The sequence below is a fragment of the Anas platyrhynchos genome, chromosome 2 (genome assembly GCF_047663525.1).
Source record: "Anas platyrhynchos isolate ZD024472 breed Pekin duck chromosome 2, IASCAAS_PekinDuck_T2T, whole genome shotgun sequence".
In the NCBI taxonomy this organism is placed as follows: Eukaryota; Metazoa; Chordata; class Aves; order Anseriformes; family Anatidae; genus Anas; species Anas platyrhynchos.
The window spans coordinates 153,673,328-153,688,680 of record NC_092588.1 but is presented as its reverse complement, the minus strand read 5'-3'; the positions used below and the strand labels follow the sequence as shown (position 1 = coordinate 153,688,680).

The following is a 15,353-nucleotide window of genomic DNA, read 5'->3' as shown; positions in this document are numbered from 1 at the left end:
TTCTGGTAACACCACCGCTGGGAGCCGCAGCATCATGTAGACATGCCTTGGCAGGATGGACTTTGCACAGCTCAGGTGCTGGTGGCAATGTAACCACAGACATGAGCACAGAGCCCTCGATAAACTGATTTATCATCTTTCTTGGGTAAATGATGCAGCCTATGCTGACCTCTGTGCTGTTTTAGCTAGACTGCTGCCAGCCAGCAGGCTTAAAGCAAGCTCAGGTATCACTGGGCTGTAGCCTGAGAAGATCCTGAAGTGCAACCAAAGGGTTACGTTGTGGGTTAACCCCTTGAGGTACCTGTCTGCTTTACCTGCCTTCTGCCAAATGGATGGATGGAGGGTTTGTGCACAGAGGGGTGTAACAGAAGGAAAACGATTAACTAAAGCTGCTTAATTAGAAGTTAATACCTGTTAAGGCACCCACAAGATTTTCAGACACACACAAACCCCCTTTGTTGTTTATTTTTCATCAGAAATATCCCTTTTCTGTGGGGATTTAGGAAGTGAGTTGGGAGTTCCCCCAAATGCTCTGTATTAACAGGCATGATGTTTCATGGTGTAAGCCGCAGATGCAGGCAGACATAGCAAAAAAAAATGTTTTGCTAGACAGTAGAAAACAGAAGAGGTAAAGCTGGAAAATGTCAAAATGAAGATGAGCACAAGGTGTCCAGCTGATTTCTTTTCTTTACTATATATATATATATATATATAGTAAATATAGTATATATAGTATATATATATATATTATATATATAATTGTATATATATATATATAGTTTATATTATATATATATATATATTATACATAATAAATATTATATAATATATATAATATATGATATATAATATAATGATATAATACAATAATATATAATGTATAATATATATAATGATATAGTTTATATTTGCATAAATATATATATATAGTAAATTATATATAAATTATATATTTATTTACTATATATATATTCTTATTTCATATAATTTTTTGGTTCCAGGAAGGAAAGGATCCAGCTGGATCCTATCTCCAGTATGGCTTTTTCTTCTGTAAAGGTAGTAAAAGGCCACCAGAGGTGGCCACAGATGTCAAAACAGACAATGTTGGATGAGTTTTATTTGGTAACCAAGCCGGATAAGTTTTGCAATGGGATCCAGATGCAAAACAACCTTTAAGCACCAGCAAGGCGTGGGTTGAATCCGCGGAAGCAGCGCTTCCCCATCCATCACTTAATACAAAGCAGCCATCCAGGGTTTTGGAAGGATGTGCTGGGAGGCAGCTGGCTGCAGCGCTGTGTCTGTCAAACCACAGGACATCTGGGGACATTGAGGATCGGTATCGACAACATAGAAAGTCAAGGACTGGGACTGGAGCAAGACTGTAGTGAGTGGCAGCTCAGGATTTTGGTTCTCTTTTCCTCCCGTCTCCTACCTGCCTTCGCAGAAGCTGGTGCCACCGAAGTGTCACAGCACAGCCCCGCGGCCAGGCTGCCGTGCCATGCCTGGGCAGGACCAACACATGAGACTGCCTGAAGCAGAGTCAAAGCAGATTTGGGATTGTTAAGATAGCCTTTTGATACCGAAGTGCTAAACCCTGTCTCGGGGCTGTACCCAGCTCCCCGCGATAAAGGCCCGTTCCATTTTCGTGGTGGCACTGCACGGCGCATGCCACAAGGCCAAGTCACGGCGCTGAAAAAGGTAATGAGACACTCGATACGCCAAACATGTGGTGAATCACAAAGGAGCAGGAAGAAATATTCGATCAGATATTCAACCACATGAACACACTAACCAGCCCGGACGCAGTATATCATCTTCCTCCGAACAACAGCCCCGTGCCTGACAACTGTTACAGTCCATCAGTTATAAACCTCCAGCACACCTCCAGGAGAGTATTTTTTGCTGATATTTTTCTTCATCTGCTTTTTATTTATTTTTTTTTTGGAGGGGTGAAGGCTGCCCAAGAGCAACGGTCCCGAGATCCTGAGCCAGCTCCGGGTGCGGGTGCCCTGGGATGCGGCGGCGCAGGGCAGGGGCTGCTGAGTCGCTGCCATCCCCCGCCTGGCAGGGCAGGCTGCATTTGTCAGAAAGCTTCCATTAGTTGTGCATTCCAGCTATAATCTCCCGGCCCGAACACAGCAGCATCTGCTTCAGAGCCGGTATTATATAACCACAATTGGCCTGCACAGAGCCTGTTAAAACCCTGGGCAGGAGAGAGCCATTGATTCCACTGCACGAGAAGCAGAGCGGAGCTTTTCTTTAATAAGAGCCTTTCTGTGACTATACCGACTTCCCTTCCCTTCCCTTCCCTTCCCTTCCCTTCCCTTCCCTTCCCTTCCCTTCCCTTCCCTTCCCTTCCCTTCCCTTCCCTTCCCTTCCCTTCCCTTCCCTTCCCTTCCCTTCCCTTCCCTTCCCTTCCCTTCCCTTCCCTTCCCTTCCCTTCCCTTCCCTTCCCTTCCCTTCCCATCTCCTCTCCTCTCCTCTCCTCTCCTCTCCTCTCCTCTCCTCTCCTCCTCATCTTTCTCATCCTTCTCCTCCTCCTCCTCCTCCTTCTGTCACTCTTTTTTTTTTTTTTTTTCAGTCTGGGGCTGTCTCTTGCAAATATTCAAAACAATTATCCACGCACAGGCACTATCTGTTCGAGCCACCGATCTTAAACACAAAGCCCTGGACTACAATGAGAAGTAAGAGGGGTTGCTTTTTTGTTTAGCTTATTTTTTTTCCTTTTTTTTGGTGTTTGTTTTTTTTTTTTTTATTTTATTTTTTGATTGTTTGTTTATTTGTTTGTTTGTTTGTTTGTTTTTAATACTTAGAAATGGTGACAGTAGGATTACACGCAGAGGAAACTCCACTGTGTCAGATCTGTTGAAAGGCTAAAAATACGTTCCCTCTTTAGAGGGGGGGGGGAGTGACTGGCAAGTAGTATTAATCTGAAACAGTCTGAGGCAGATAGAAGGATTATAAAGCAACTCATTTAGGACCGCAGAATTCATTTTCAGTCACTCCTTTGCAAAATACTCGGTGACTCCCGCGTGCCCAGCAGAAGGTCTCCGAAAGCAGTGCAAAGACAGCAGGGAAGGACTTTAGCCCACTTATGCACAATTGCAAATCTCTGAGGAGAACATCATTAACTGCACTCAAGTGACAGCCAGGATTAACTTGGCTGAAACCAGCGAAGAAACATGCAACGCTAAAATCGAGGGTGCCACAGAAACCTGCTAGGATAATCTGCCACTACAGCAGCCTTAGGCACTGGAAACCAAGAGGTGCAGTGGGGTGCCTGTGCCACCCCCCGTGACATTCATGCAGTGTTTTTTACTTGCTTTAAGAGCCTGTTTGCACAAGCAGATGGGTGTGCTTGTGTGCACAGATTTTGTGCGTGCAGAATCCGTGCATGCATGCACACGCGTGCTTGTGCACACACGCATGGGCACACATAAGACACGTCTCCCCTGCAGAGAGGCAGAAGGTCCTGTCCATGCACACCTCTGCAAACCACTCAGCCTTGCAGCCCCTCCCTGAGTTTGCCCCCAAAGCCCATTTTGCACGATCTGCCTTCCCAGGAGTGGGGGATGAGGAGGAGAACAAGCCATCCTCTTTAAAAATGCACAGGTCACTGCACAGAGAAGGGAAGGGAGGGGATGCAGCAGAGCACCTTTATTTATTTTTGCTTTCGGTCTGCCAGGCCAGCTCTCCGAGGGCCCCAGCAGCACCCTCTGGTGACCTGAGGTCTCCCAGACAGCCAGCAGCTGCTGAGGAGCCGGGGCTGGGCTCTGCAGGGCTTTTGCCATTAGAGGAATAAATCATTTAAAAGTCTGACAGTCCCCAGTGGGGGAGTCTGAGGTCTCAGATAAGCGATGGAGGAGAAGAAAGAGATGCACTGGTGAAGGTGACCTCTGTGCAGTCATCCTGTACCAGGGCTCCATGCAGAGGGACAGTAGCTTGAGCAGATTATGGTGGTGTGAGCAAGAGAGATGTCCCTATTTCTGCCTGCAAGGAGGTAGTAAGGGCTTATTGATACCTCAGCACCTTGCAGGGTATTCACTCAGTTGATCCTTGGGCATGGTGTCCTCCTATACCACGAACACCTGCAACAGCATCACCCCAAATTTAGCCTTTCTGTCATTTCCTGCCCATAATAACGGGCTCCTGCACACACATCAGTTCTCCTCTGCTTCCCACTCTGCCCAGGGAATGGCAGATCAGCTCACAGCTCTAGTGTCTACCCTGCAAGCATTTAAAAGCATGGACTGAAGGCATCCGAAAGATTGCCTGGAGCTCTCAGATTAAAATCCATGCTTTGTAATGTCAATTTCAGTAATCTACTGAATAATTGTAGAATAATTTGGCTTGGAAGGCATCCCTGGAGGTCCAACACCCTGCTCAAAGCAGGATTCGCTTCAAGCATCCAAGACAAATAAGGTTGCCGAGGCCTCCATCTAATGAGGTTTTGAATATCTGCATGGACAGAGGTGGCACAGCTTCCCTGGGCCCCTGTTCCAGGCTGCTTCCCTCTCACTGGGATTGTTTTTTTCCTTTATATCTAAACCAATTTATTTTTTTTTCCTTATGCTTCCTAGAAAAAGATGATGTCTCCATTTTCTCAATGATCCCATATCAAGTAGGTGAAAGCAGCAGTGTAGTCCCCACTCAGCCTTTCTTTCTCTCCAGGCTGAGGACAACAAGCTTTCTCCTGCTCTTCTCTCACTCTGTATCCCCCAATACCCTGGCCATCATGGTGTCTGTCCCTCTGCTGGAAAAGCTCCAGTTTGTTACATCTCCCTTGAAGTGGGAAGGTGTAGGACTCCACATTTGTTCTGGGGGCACTCCGTGAAGTTCCCGTTTGCCCATTTCTCTGGCTGGATTGCAGCCTTGACCTCCAGCGTGTTGTCTGCCCCCTTGTTTCCAGGGAAAGTGATAGCTGGCACATGAGTCGGCTTTTAAATGGCACTTGATGTCTGGTATGTATGGCTTCTGAAATCGGAAAGCAGGAAACTCAAAAAGGTCATTGATTGACTGGTAGAACTGTGCCTCTTCTTTTTGAGGTGACAACACCAGACTCACAGTGAGCACATTAGCTGAAGGATGAAAAAAAAATAAAAAATGCCTTAAGACACTGTTAGGGAGAATGCCCTGCTACATATTTTCTGGAAAAGTGAAGTCCAGTCCAAGTCTTTAATGTTTCAGGACTGGTCCAACTGAGTTTTTTATGGAACACTTCAGCTTCTCCTTCCATTTGTGGGCTGGGAGATGGAGCTGTATTGCTGGCCCAGGTGATTTTAATCTCCTCTAATGGAGAAAGGGAGTTATTTTTAGGTTCAGGAGCTGATCTAGAACTAAGGCTTTGATATGCTGCTTCCCCTTGGCCAAACCAGGAGGTCACTAGCCAAGAGGCTATCAGATGTTAAATAAGCAGCAGTTACTTCTGAGATCTGAGAGCAGGTTAAATTTCACCATGGTGTATGGCACAATACAGTAGTTTAAAGAAATCCTGAGCAAAATTATTCCCCCCAAGCACATTGTCATGTTGGTTTTGCACTCTCCTAATGTCAAAATCGACTTGCTTACTTTGGGAAAAGTTGCCAATTTTACACGTTCTTGCCTGCATTCATGTCTAGCCTATGAATTTTTATGTAACTGGCTCTTATGTATTTTTAATGCAATGGCCAATACAGAAAAGTATATGCAGTTATATTCTCTAACCAATTCTTTTTTTGTGTCTCACTGTCTTACTTAAGTCTATTCTTAAAAAATACACCCAAACCTCTTTTTTTTTTTTTTTTTTTTTTTTTTCTACTATTGTTTAGGCCTGGGATAAATCAAAACAAGCTACTTTGCCCAGAAGGAGATGGGGTATGACAGGGCCCAATGAACCCTCCTGAGTCTGCATTGATGTCTGCAGGATCCCTTGGGTCTGTTTGCATCCCATGTCCCATGCTCTGCAGCACCAAGCCCAAAGGAGAAAAGCCTTGTTGGGATAGAGTTTTCATCTAAGTGCTGCACCTGATCAAATCGGCTCTGGAAATACCTAGATGACATGGTAGGGAGACGTGCTGCCCTCAAAGCCCATCCAGTCCCAACTCCCCACCATGGGCAGGGACACCTCCCACCAGCCCAGGCTGCCCAAAGCCCCATCCAGCCTGGCCTTGACAAGCCTGCTTTCCCTTGTGCTCATCTCCAAATGCAGACCTGTACGCGCACCTAGAGAGGCTTAACCGGCCCCATGGGAGCTGGCAGTGTGTGCTGGAGCTCATTCATTTCTTGATGTCCCTTAGCAAGCATCTTATGGGAGCCCTGTACCCAAGACATGCACCAGCTGAAGACTGGGCCACTGCAGAAAAATTCTCTAGCTATTCCCTCTGGCTGAGATGAGACAAGTAATTTCAGAGTTCACCCACATTTATATCATCATTACCTGGTCTCATCCATTGCTCTCGACACGCTCATGAGCCAGGCTGGTCAGCTCTGAGCACACTCTTCCTATCAAGCAGTGCAGAAGGGATTGTTCAGGGTTATGGGCAGTGTGATTATAACTTCAGGGTGCTCAGAGGGTGACCGAAGCAATGTGGGAGCTTTCTCTCCAAGCTCAGCTGCCCATGGAAGCGAGGCTGCCCACAGTGAAGCAGTCTTTGTTGCGATTAATATAGAGCTGACTACTGTGCGGGGAACTCAAATCATCTTTCCAAGTATGAATTACCTTACATCTGCAGAGGGATGTAATCTGCCACTACGCTGCCAGGTCACCTACCTCCGGTAGATTAGATGTGGGGGAGGTTTGCATGTGAGTCAACAATGGATTGGCAGCTTAGTGGATTAAAGGACTTCAGCAGAAATGCTTCTTCCTAGAAAAAGGTCTCCCTGGGTGTATATCCTCCTGCGGAAGCATTCCTTTCTTCTACTGGAGAATCAAAATTGATAATAATAATAATAATAATAATAATAATAATAATAATAATAATAATAATAATAATAATAATAATACAGTTTCTTAAAGATACTCATTTTTAGAGGAAGAAGGAGCTTTTTAAAATAAAATAAGAAATATTCCCAGCATGAGGTAGATTAGAAGACAAAGATTGTGAAGTGGATGTTACTTTCCTCACTCACAAATGGGAAAGCCAAAACTTGCTTCTAAATCCTGGCATTGGAAATACAACTCATTGGAACTGGGAATTTCATTCAGAAGTTGAAAAATCACATTGGAACTCCCTGTTTTTAAAAATAACATTTCTCCCAAAATAGTAAGTTTTTTCCTCCAGATTTGGGGTTTCCTGGGGGTTAACATGACTTGTGGAATAATCCAAGCAGAGCTGGGGGTCACACAGCTGTGGTATTTTTGCTCTAAAAACAGAAACTGCAACACACAGTGCTTAGGTCAGCAGCCTACTTGTGCAGCTGGGGATATAGATATTAGTATTTTGAGTGTACCATTATTATTTTTAGTGCATACTGTCCTATCATCATCATTACCTGTTTAACCCAATTTTCAACTGCTTGCGTGGATGGAGTGGTATGCAGTCCCAGAACTAGAACAAGTGCAAGCTTTACACCATTTTATTTACAAGTACCTTCTGATCATTGACTTGTCCATTTGGCCACCAGCTTTTCATCTGACATACAAGGCAGATCTACAAGCATCATTGTTGATACAAACCTGTTCCATCCATGGAGTATTCCAGTGCTGACTTGACCACTTGACCAACTGGGGAGGCAGGTTGCCCAGTCCCTAGCACAAGGGTCTTGGAGGATGCTAGACCTCCTGGCCAGATGTTTTGGGATGCTCAATACATCTTGCTCTCTGTGAGCAGTGCAAGTTTACGTGGCGAGATATTTCATCATATCACTTGTGACCTAAAGCCTGTCTCAGTGAAAGCATGTTTTCTTCTGAGCTCTGACGATGAACCAAGAAGAAAGGAAAATCCTTCCCATTGGGTTTTGGGGGACAGGACAAAATAAAGCCCTGTTAGATGCAAAGTGCAGAGCTTGAGGATGGTTTCCTGACCAGAGCTGAGTGATTTCCTACTTAAAAGCTGATTAATCCAAATGCTTTTCAATTTAGAAGGCAGAGATCAATCAATAATTATCCCATTTAATCCCAACATAAATCCTTTAATTTTTTTTTAATTAAAAGCAGCCAAGCACCACCGGCTGGGATACACCAAATTGCATTAAACTGGAGTCCCAGGGGAGAGGCACAGGCAGCAAATTGTGCATGTGATTTTCTTCTTTCACTGCTGGGTTTAATGGCTGTTCTCTCTGCCTCCTGGTAGAAAATGATGAGCTTGGGGATATGTCTGGCAATGAGGAGGCAAACTAGACATTTCTTCCAAGTGTGCAGTGACTCACAAACCAAACAAGTGTGCCCTTTCTGAAAGGAGGACCAGAAGGTCACCAACTCCTCCTTTCCTGCAACAGGGCCCTCCAACAGGGGCCCTGGTCATGATAGGGTCCGTGAGACTCAGATTTCTTAGCAACATGTGAGCAATGTTTGGACAACTCATAAATTGGGCTCTTGAGCTGAGAAAATTAGGGGAACCTAGTGTTATGGTACGTCCCAGTACCCGCAGCCTACACCAGAAGTCTCTCTTCATGACTGGCAATTATCACAGCGTAATTATGGGTCTAATAAATTATTTAATGGAAAGAGTAAAAATGTTCCTAGAGCTGTACATCAGCTGTCATCAAATTGTACAGCCACCATGTCAGTAAACACTGCAGGACAGCCTCAGGGCGTATGGTAAATGCTTTTGTTTGCAGGTTTAATGTGGTGGTTGAATTATGAACACTGCTTGCAACCCATTCTCAGATACATCAGAGTTCTACCTCTGTCGATCTAAGTAATTAAGCTGGAATCACACCTTTCTTCTTGATGCCAATGAAATCTGAATTAATTTTTATTTATTTATTTATTTATTTATTTATTTATTTATTATATAAGCACGTTCCTGCTAAAACTTAGAGGTAAAACAATTAAAAAAAAAAAAAAAAAAAAAAGCTACTAATTAAATCAAGCTGGGCTGTGTGCCTGAACAACAATTCCATGCTCCTTACCTGCAGTAATGAGTCAGGTGTGGGACATAACTATGGAAATGAGAGGCTCGTGAGGGTGGAGGATCCTTTCTGCAGAAGAAAATAAAGGCTGTGTCCAGCCCACCTCCTCCGCCCCCAACCTAATAAGAACACTGCCACACTTTGAGACACTCAGGAATTAGTGAAAAATGGTGATGTTGCCCATCACACAGTAAAATGATGAGGTGTCCTTAGGAGAGGGAAGCCCTTTCCATTTGTTTCTTCTCAGCAGATGCGTGTGGCAGTATCTCAGCATGACTGCCTGTAAGCCAGAAATGAGGAGTAAGGCTGGCAGAAGCAAATACAGCCAGAAATATGAGATGTTCCCCTTGCTTGCAGAGCAGCTTCCAATGTAACAAAACTACAATTTTTCTCTTCCCCCAATTTGTCAGCCTTTTAAAGACTTCCTTGGATTTTAAAAGGCTGTTTATATTGAACTAAAAAAGGAGTTTGCAGCACTGTCCAGTGACAATGAAGCCTTTGTTGGCAACCACAGAACAAGGGACTGCATCTAAATGCCGCCTCTTTGCTGCTTCCAGTGCTCTCTTTTTGAAGCGTGTGTGTAATTTAGCCATCTCTGTAAAAGCAACCCTTCCTTCATTTCTTGGAGTTTGAGGGTTTATTTTCTGCCAGCTGCTCTTTGAAAGGCTTTGAATAAAGCAAAGTTTAATTATCCATAGGGAAAAAAAATGCTAGTTATTTTCTGCAGCATCCAAGGATTTTAAATGATTGTCTTTTCAGAAAATATGTCACACCTGGTGTAAGCTATGCTAGAGCCACACCATGCAGGCATCCCCTAAGGTGGTAAGCTTTACCTAAGGGGTCCCCAGAGAGTATTTTGGATTACAGCAGGGGCTATAGCATCTTTGAAACATACATCACAGATCATTGCTCCATGGACTACCAGGGGTGTGCTGAAGATCAGATCAATTAACTGGACTGATATGTGCTGGCCTGGTCCTTATCTGTCGCTGCTGAGGAACATGATACTAGTTAACACGGTAAGTCACCTGCTGTAGAGGCTCAGGGATGAGAATATTTCAGTGATGCTCATTAGCATGACCTATGGGAAAGGAGTGCCTGTTCTGACATTTCGATGCATCTCATCTTCCTGAAGGGAAAATGTGTTTAAAAAGAAGAATTCAAGACGTATGCTGGCATCTGAGGCAGTCACCAACACGCAGAAACGGAGCCCTGGGTGTTAGAGGAGAGGCTGGGAATCGCAAGGTTGGTATTTTCGTTGCTTTTGAAACTGCAGAGGATGTCTGGGAACAGCAGGAGGTACCACAAGACCTGTGGCCGAGACCCCAGCAATAATCAATACCCTAGACTTTGGTTCTGGGCACTTCTCTGGCTCCTTGGACATCCCACCTCCCTGGAGCAGGCCCTAGCAAAACCCTCTCTTAAATCTGATGGTAGCTTGAGAAAACAAGACAAATTAGCAAGTGCAGCATTTGCAGATGTTCCTCTTGAGCTTGCTACACACTGAGTTCCCGTGGCTCCTGCATTTGAGTTTCACATTGAGGGTGGGAATGGGAGACACCCCCCTGCAATTCTGACCAAGCAGCAGCCTGCTTCTTCCATCGTTTCCTCCTCAGATCACTAATGCCCCAGGATTAACAATTCTGCCGACTCACTGGGTGGCTGGGGAATGTCCCTAGGATCGACTGCAGCTGCTGCTATCACACCGCGGGTGCTCTGTAAGCTCGTTAGCTCTTATCAGCATGGTAGCTCTCACCCACACAGCGCTGCCCCAGCAACACCACCATCGGGTTTTATCAAGTGTCTTCTGAGGATACTAAACAATGTTGGGCTCTTGTTGTGATGGACAAGGCAAGGTGAAGATGCATGCCCTGTCCTGAGCAGAAAGCAATGAGGTTTGAGGGGGTTCCTGGCTTAGGCCCTTCCTGAACCTGGGCTTGGCCTTCGTTGCAGCTCTTCCTCACGTTCATGTGAAGTTATCACAGACAGCTTTGACGTGCCTTGAGAGCACATCGGTCACCATTCAACCCTTGGACTTCTGAGGGGAGGATGGCACCTTGGAGATAAGGCCTGAGAGCGTGGTGTGATTCAGTGCTCCCTGGGGATCCTGGGGAAGAGGGATTGTTCCCCGTGGAGGATCACAAGGGGTCTTGGAGACGTGTTATCAGATAAAGTTTCTTGTTTCACAAAACCTTCTGCTGCCTGGTGTGACCTTGTTGAAATCCACTCCAGAATGAGCAAGGCCAGATTTTAGTCCTTTTATGCCAATGCCTATTAGTTGCAGCAGGAGCAGGTTATGGCATTCAACCAGCTGAAGCAATGAATCTGCAGATCCTTCCTTTGGCTTCCAGCCACTGGACAAAACACCCCTCTTGCTGAATGGTGGGCTACGGTGATGATACGTGAGGTTGAGTCCATAAAAAAGCCGTGTCAATTTAGGCTACCGTTTTAGGCCGCACCACGTGCCCAGTACATTACTGGTGCATTTGGTGGTGTTCTGGAGAAGAGGACAAGACTATAGATGGAATCCATGTCTTCAAGCAAGGGTCTCTACAGCTGATACCAGAGGGACAGCCCTTGCTGGAGGAAAGGGGTGGCCAGTGGGAGCCTCATATCATGTGTGAGACCCCTTTGGCATCTGTCCTCCAAAATGAGGTGGCAAGGGTGATTGGCAATGCTTATGGACAGCATGCAATTTAAAAAGGGACTGAAATATCTGTTTTTCCTATTTGGAAAATATCTAACAATTTGGAGAAAGCTGTTTCAGAGAAGACACTGTGTAGTGTTGATTTACATGCTGGCACTGACGTAAATCATAGCTAGAGCAGCTCACAGTGCATCTTTTTCACTTGTCCACTGTCAAGAAGCCCATGCCTATGGCTTCCAGTGATTCCAGTGAGTCCATTCTCCCTTCTTTATGTATGTTATCAGTAAAAGCATTTTCCTGTTGTTTATCTGTTAAGACAGCAGCCTGTGACAGACACTTGCTCCTATGAGGGTAGAAGACGTCCTGACTGTTTCACAAATGTGAGTATCCCTAGGCTGTACCACGACGCAAGGCAGCCTCAAGTTACCTTGGCCCTGGCACTCCCAGTGTCTTCATATTTCAAGATCTGTTCCATTAAGTAAAAGACGGAGCAAAAGAAGACATATTCCAGGAAATTTTCTCATACTTTTGTGTACTTCATACTTCTCTGTTATTAAGGAAAAACAGAAATGAATCTCAGGACAAAACAGTATTTCTAAATTTGTGCTGAAGTACTGGCAGTATGTTCTTCTACCATATACTTGGTACCTAGCTAGTGAAATCTTCCTCACTTCTCCTTCCTCAATAAAATTTGACAAAGTCCTTCAGGTTGTTTCTCCCAAGACCCTACCACATTTTCCTACAAAGGGTCCAGATGCGTGGGTAGAGACTCTGGGAAATGTCCTGACATTGGATTTCGACACATGCAACAGAGGGCAGAGCTTATTCTGTCTCTTACTCCATGATCCTTCTCCATTTCAGTCCCAGATGTGGCCCCACATGCTGCACCAGCCCTATTAAAGCAGATGCTTCCTGTGGGATTTGCGTGCAGAGCTGCTCCTTGATGTGATCCATAGCCAGACCTCCCATATATGAGCTGAGTCCAGAAAGTTTTTCCTTTCTTTCTGCTCTTTTCCCTAGGACAAGCTTGACAGAAGGGGGATTGGAGCCCTCAGTCTCTCTGTGTAAGATAGCCCCAACACTGTCCATCAGGCTGGTGCAAGTGCAAGCAAACAAGGCAAATGTCTACATGAGAAAGCAGCTGGTCAATGACCTCCCTTCCACAACTGAAGACATAGACCACTGCAAACAGGCAGCAGGCTGCAAGGAAGGTGCATGGAGACATTGTCAGGCAAGGACTTGCCCTACAGCACAGCACTGGCAGCCTAAAGCATGGGGATTAATTTTACCATGCGTACTTTCACTGGACTGAAACCAACTTGCACACTATGCCAGCATCCCCTCCAAGGCAGGTTCACCCTGGGGTGTGATTCACATGGCTGATGCATTTCTGACCACGAAGCTTTAGCACCAGTTCCCCCCTAGGACTGGGGGAAAGGAGAGCCAAATGTTGTTCCCCTCTCAAAATCTCTTTTCACCAAGAAATCAACTCTGTGGTGAAGCCATCTGTTGTGAGAAGTGTTTGCTTATGATTAACAAATCTCCATATTGTAAGGAAACCAAATCTCTATATTAAAAAATAAATCTTTTTAAAGGGAAAATAAACAAATAAGCATGGAAAGAAATTCCTAGCCAGTACAATGTATACATGCAGGAATGCCCTTTCACCCAGCACTGAGTGACTGCAGTCTGTGGGAGCATCCTCCTCTGTGGGAGCACAATCCCCGTGCTGCTAGGATCACTAACATAAATACTCCCAAATGTGACTGCCTACCTTGTTTTCTCCCTTTCTGACCCTAACAGCAGGGTAGAAAAATAAAACAGAATTTAAAAAATCATGAAAATGTTCATCCTCCCTCTTTTTTTTTTTGATTTTGCTTCTAACTTTTCAGCATCTATGATCATATTTTCATACTGCAACAATATATTGTGTACAATATTTTCTCTACTGTACGACAAAAAAAAAAATGCTTTAAAATATTCTTTAAAAGTTGCTTAAAAATTGTAATCACTAGACTCCTGAAGCCAGGGCGTTAAGGAAAGCCCAGACCACTGCAGAATAGGTAACTTGGGGAGCAAGCACTGAGCTCCCTTGTCCATGCTCTGATACAGACCTCAAGGCTTCTATTTCTTCTCCCCAGATTAAGAGAGACTCCATTTTGCCCGCTGAAGTAGTTTTATCCCTTTATTTGGCGGCTACAAGGATTACTGTGTTTAGTAAGCAGTGACCATACTGAATTACCAGACCCGCAGGCACTTGCTACCCTTGGGTTGCCAGCATTTTCACAGTATGTGGAGGGAATTTTTCCCATTTTAACACTTGATACCATGCTCCTGGTTTTACAAACAAGCCAGATATCAGTGCTAACACAAATATCTGATTTGCATTCAGTAACCTTTGTGTCTGTGTCTCCTGAGAATACATTTCCTGACTTTGTATCACCTTGTAAAATACTTACAGTGAATGGACAATAATACACAGAAATTACTCCATGGAGCAACCATCCGATATGTAAAGTCAGGAGTTCAAAGAGGATTAAGGATCACTGGCAACAAGCAAGCCGCATTGCTTGTGGATGTGGAAGCAGCCACAGCTGCTCTGACTTTTCATACACCAGAATTATTTCAGCGTCAGTGCAGGATTGCTCCGCAGTCTTACCTCTCCGAAAGCTGTTGACCCATATACGTTGTATTTAGCAGAATTAAAGGTCATGGGGTTAGGAGAGGCATCCTGCCTATCAGACACTAAGAAGTTGCTAGCCACTCGGTGTGTAAAACTTTCTTTCATGCATGCAAGACTGAATTCAGTCTCTCTTCATCTAGGCACTTACCATCTATGCCATATAAAAAAGACAAAGGACTTCTCATCTCGTTCACATCACACCTGTCAGGGCAAAAGGATGCTTCTTCTAGTATTTGGACTATCATCCCAGAGAGGCCATTCTGGCAGGCTCATGTGAATTGTATGAGCATTTTCCTGCTAAAAAATTTAAAAAAACTTTCCTGAGATCAGAGGTGATAGTGCAGGAACAAATTACTGTAGAATAAGATTACTGGAGCAGTAATATGTGTTCATGCAGGCTGGGAATATTATAGCAGCCTTTTTCAGTTTGATAATAGAAAAGTAGGTTCATGCAGTAACCTCTTGGGCCCCTCTCTCCATCTCCTGTCTCTAGAGCATTGTTTAAATGCTTTTGTATAAGACAGGGCATCCAGAATTTGGAGATGAAATTTGAATTTGGAGGTTTCACAAGAGATGAAACCTGCCTCCTGCAGAGTCCTTGATTATGGGAATAGTGGTTTAGAGCTTAATTAATGCAAACAAGCATTACAAGCTCCTGTTGGCTACCAAGGTGGTACAGGCTTCTTGGTGCCATTTTGTCTGATGAAGTCTTGCTAGAAAATGACTGCCAAGGGAGCATTACCTGGCACTGCAGGTTTCCCTGCATGGGCTGGCAGATATTTTAATCCTCCCCTCCAGCCTTGGCTACACGTCCCTGCCATGTACTGCTACCACACCATAGTGCAGCACAACACTGGTGCTCCTCACAGCGGCTGCACACAGCTGTCTGCCCCAGAAATAACACCAGGTGTTATTTATTGAGGGATCTGTAAATTATGCAAGAAAAGCCATGCTTAGTGAGGCCATGTCTTG

General features: G+C 44.7%; 1 long non-coding RNA gene across 2 annotated transcripts; it reads left to right on the top strand.

Moving 5' to 3' along the window:
- Positions 1–2,442: 2,442 nt before the first annotated feature.
- On the top strand, positions 2,443–13,524 carry LOC113842529 (uncharacterized). Of its 2 annotated transcripts, none has more exons than XR_005263390.2 (4): positions 2,443–2,684; positions 10,187–10,296; positions 12,015–12,078; positions 12,719–13,524. It is a non-coding gene; the product is annotated as an uncharacterized lncRNA (long non-coding RNA). The 2 variants fall into 2 exon arrangements; XR_005263389.2 differs by lacking the exon at positions 2,443–2,684 and adding an exon at positions 8,985–10,070.
- The last annotated feature ends 1,829 nt before the right edge of the window (positions 13,525–15,353 follow it).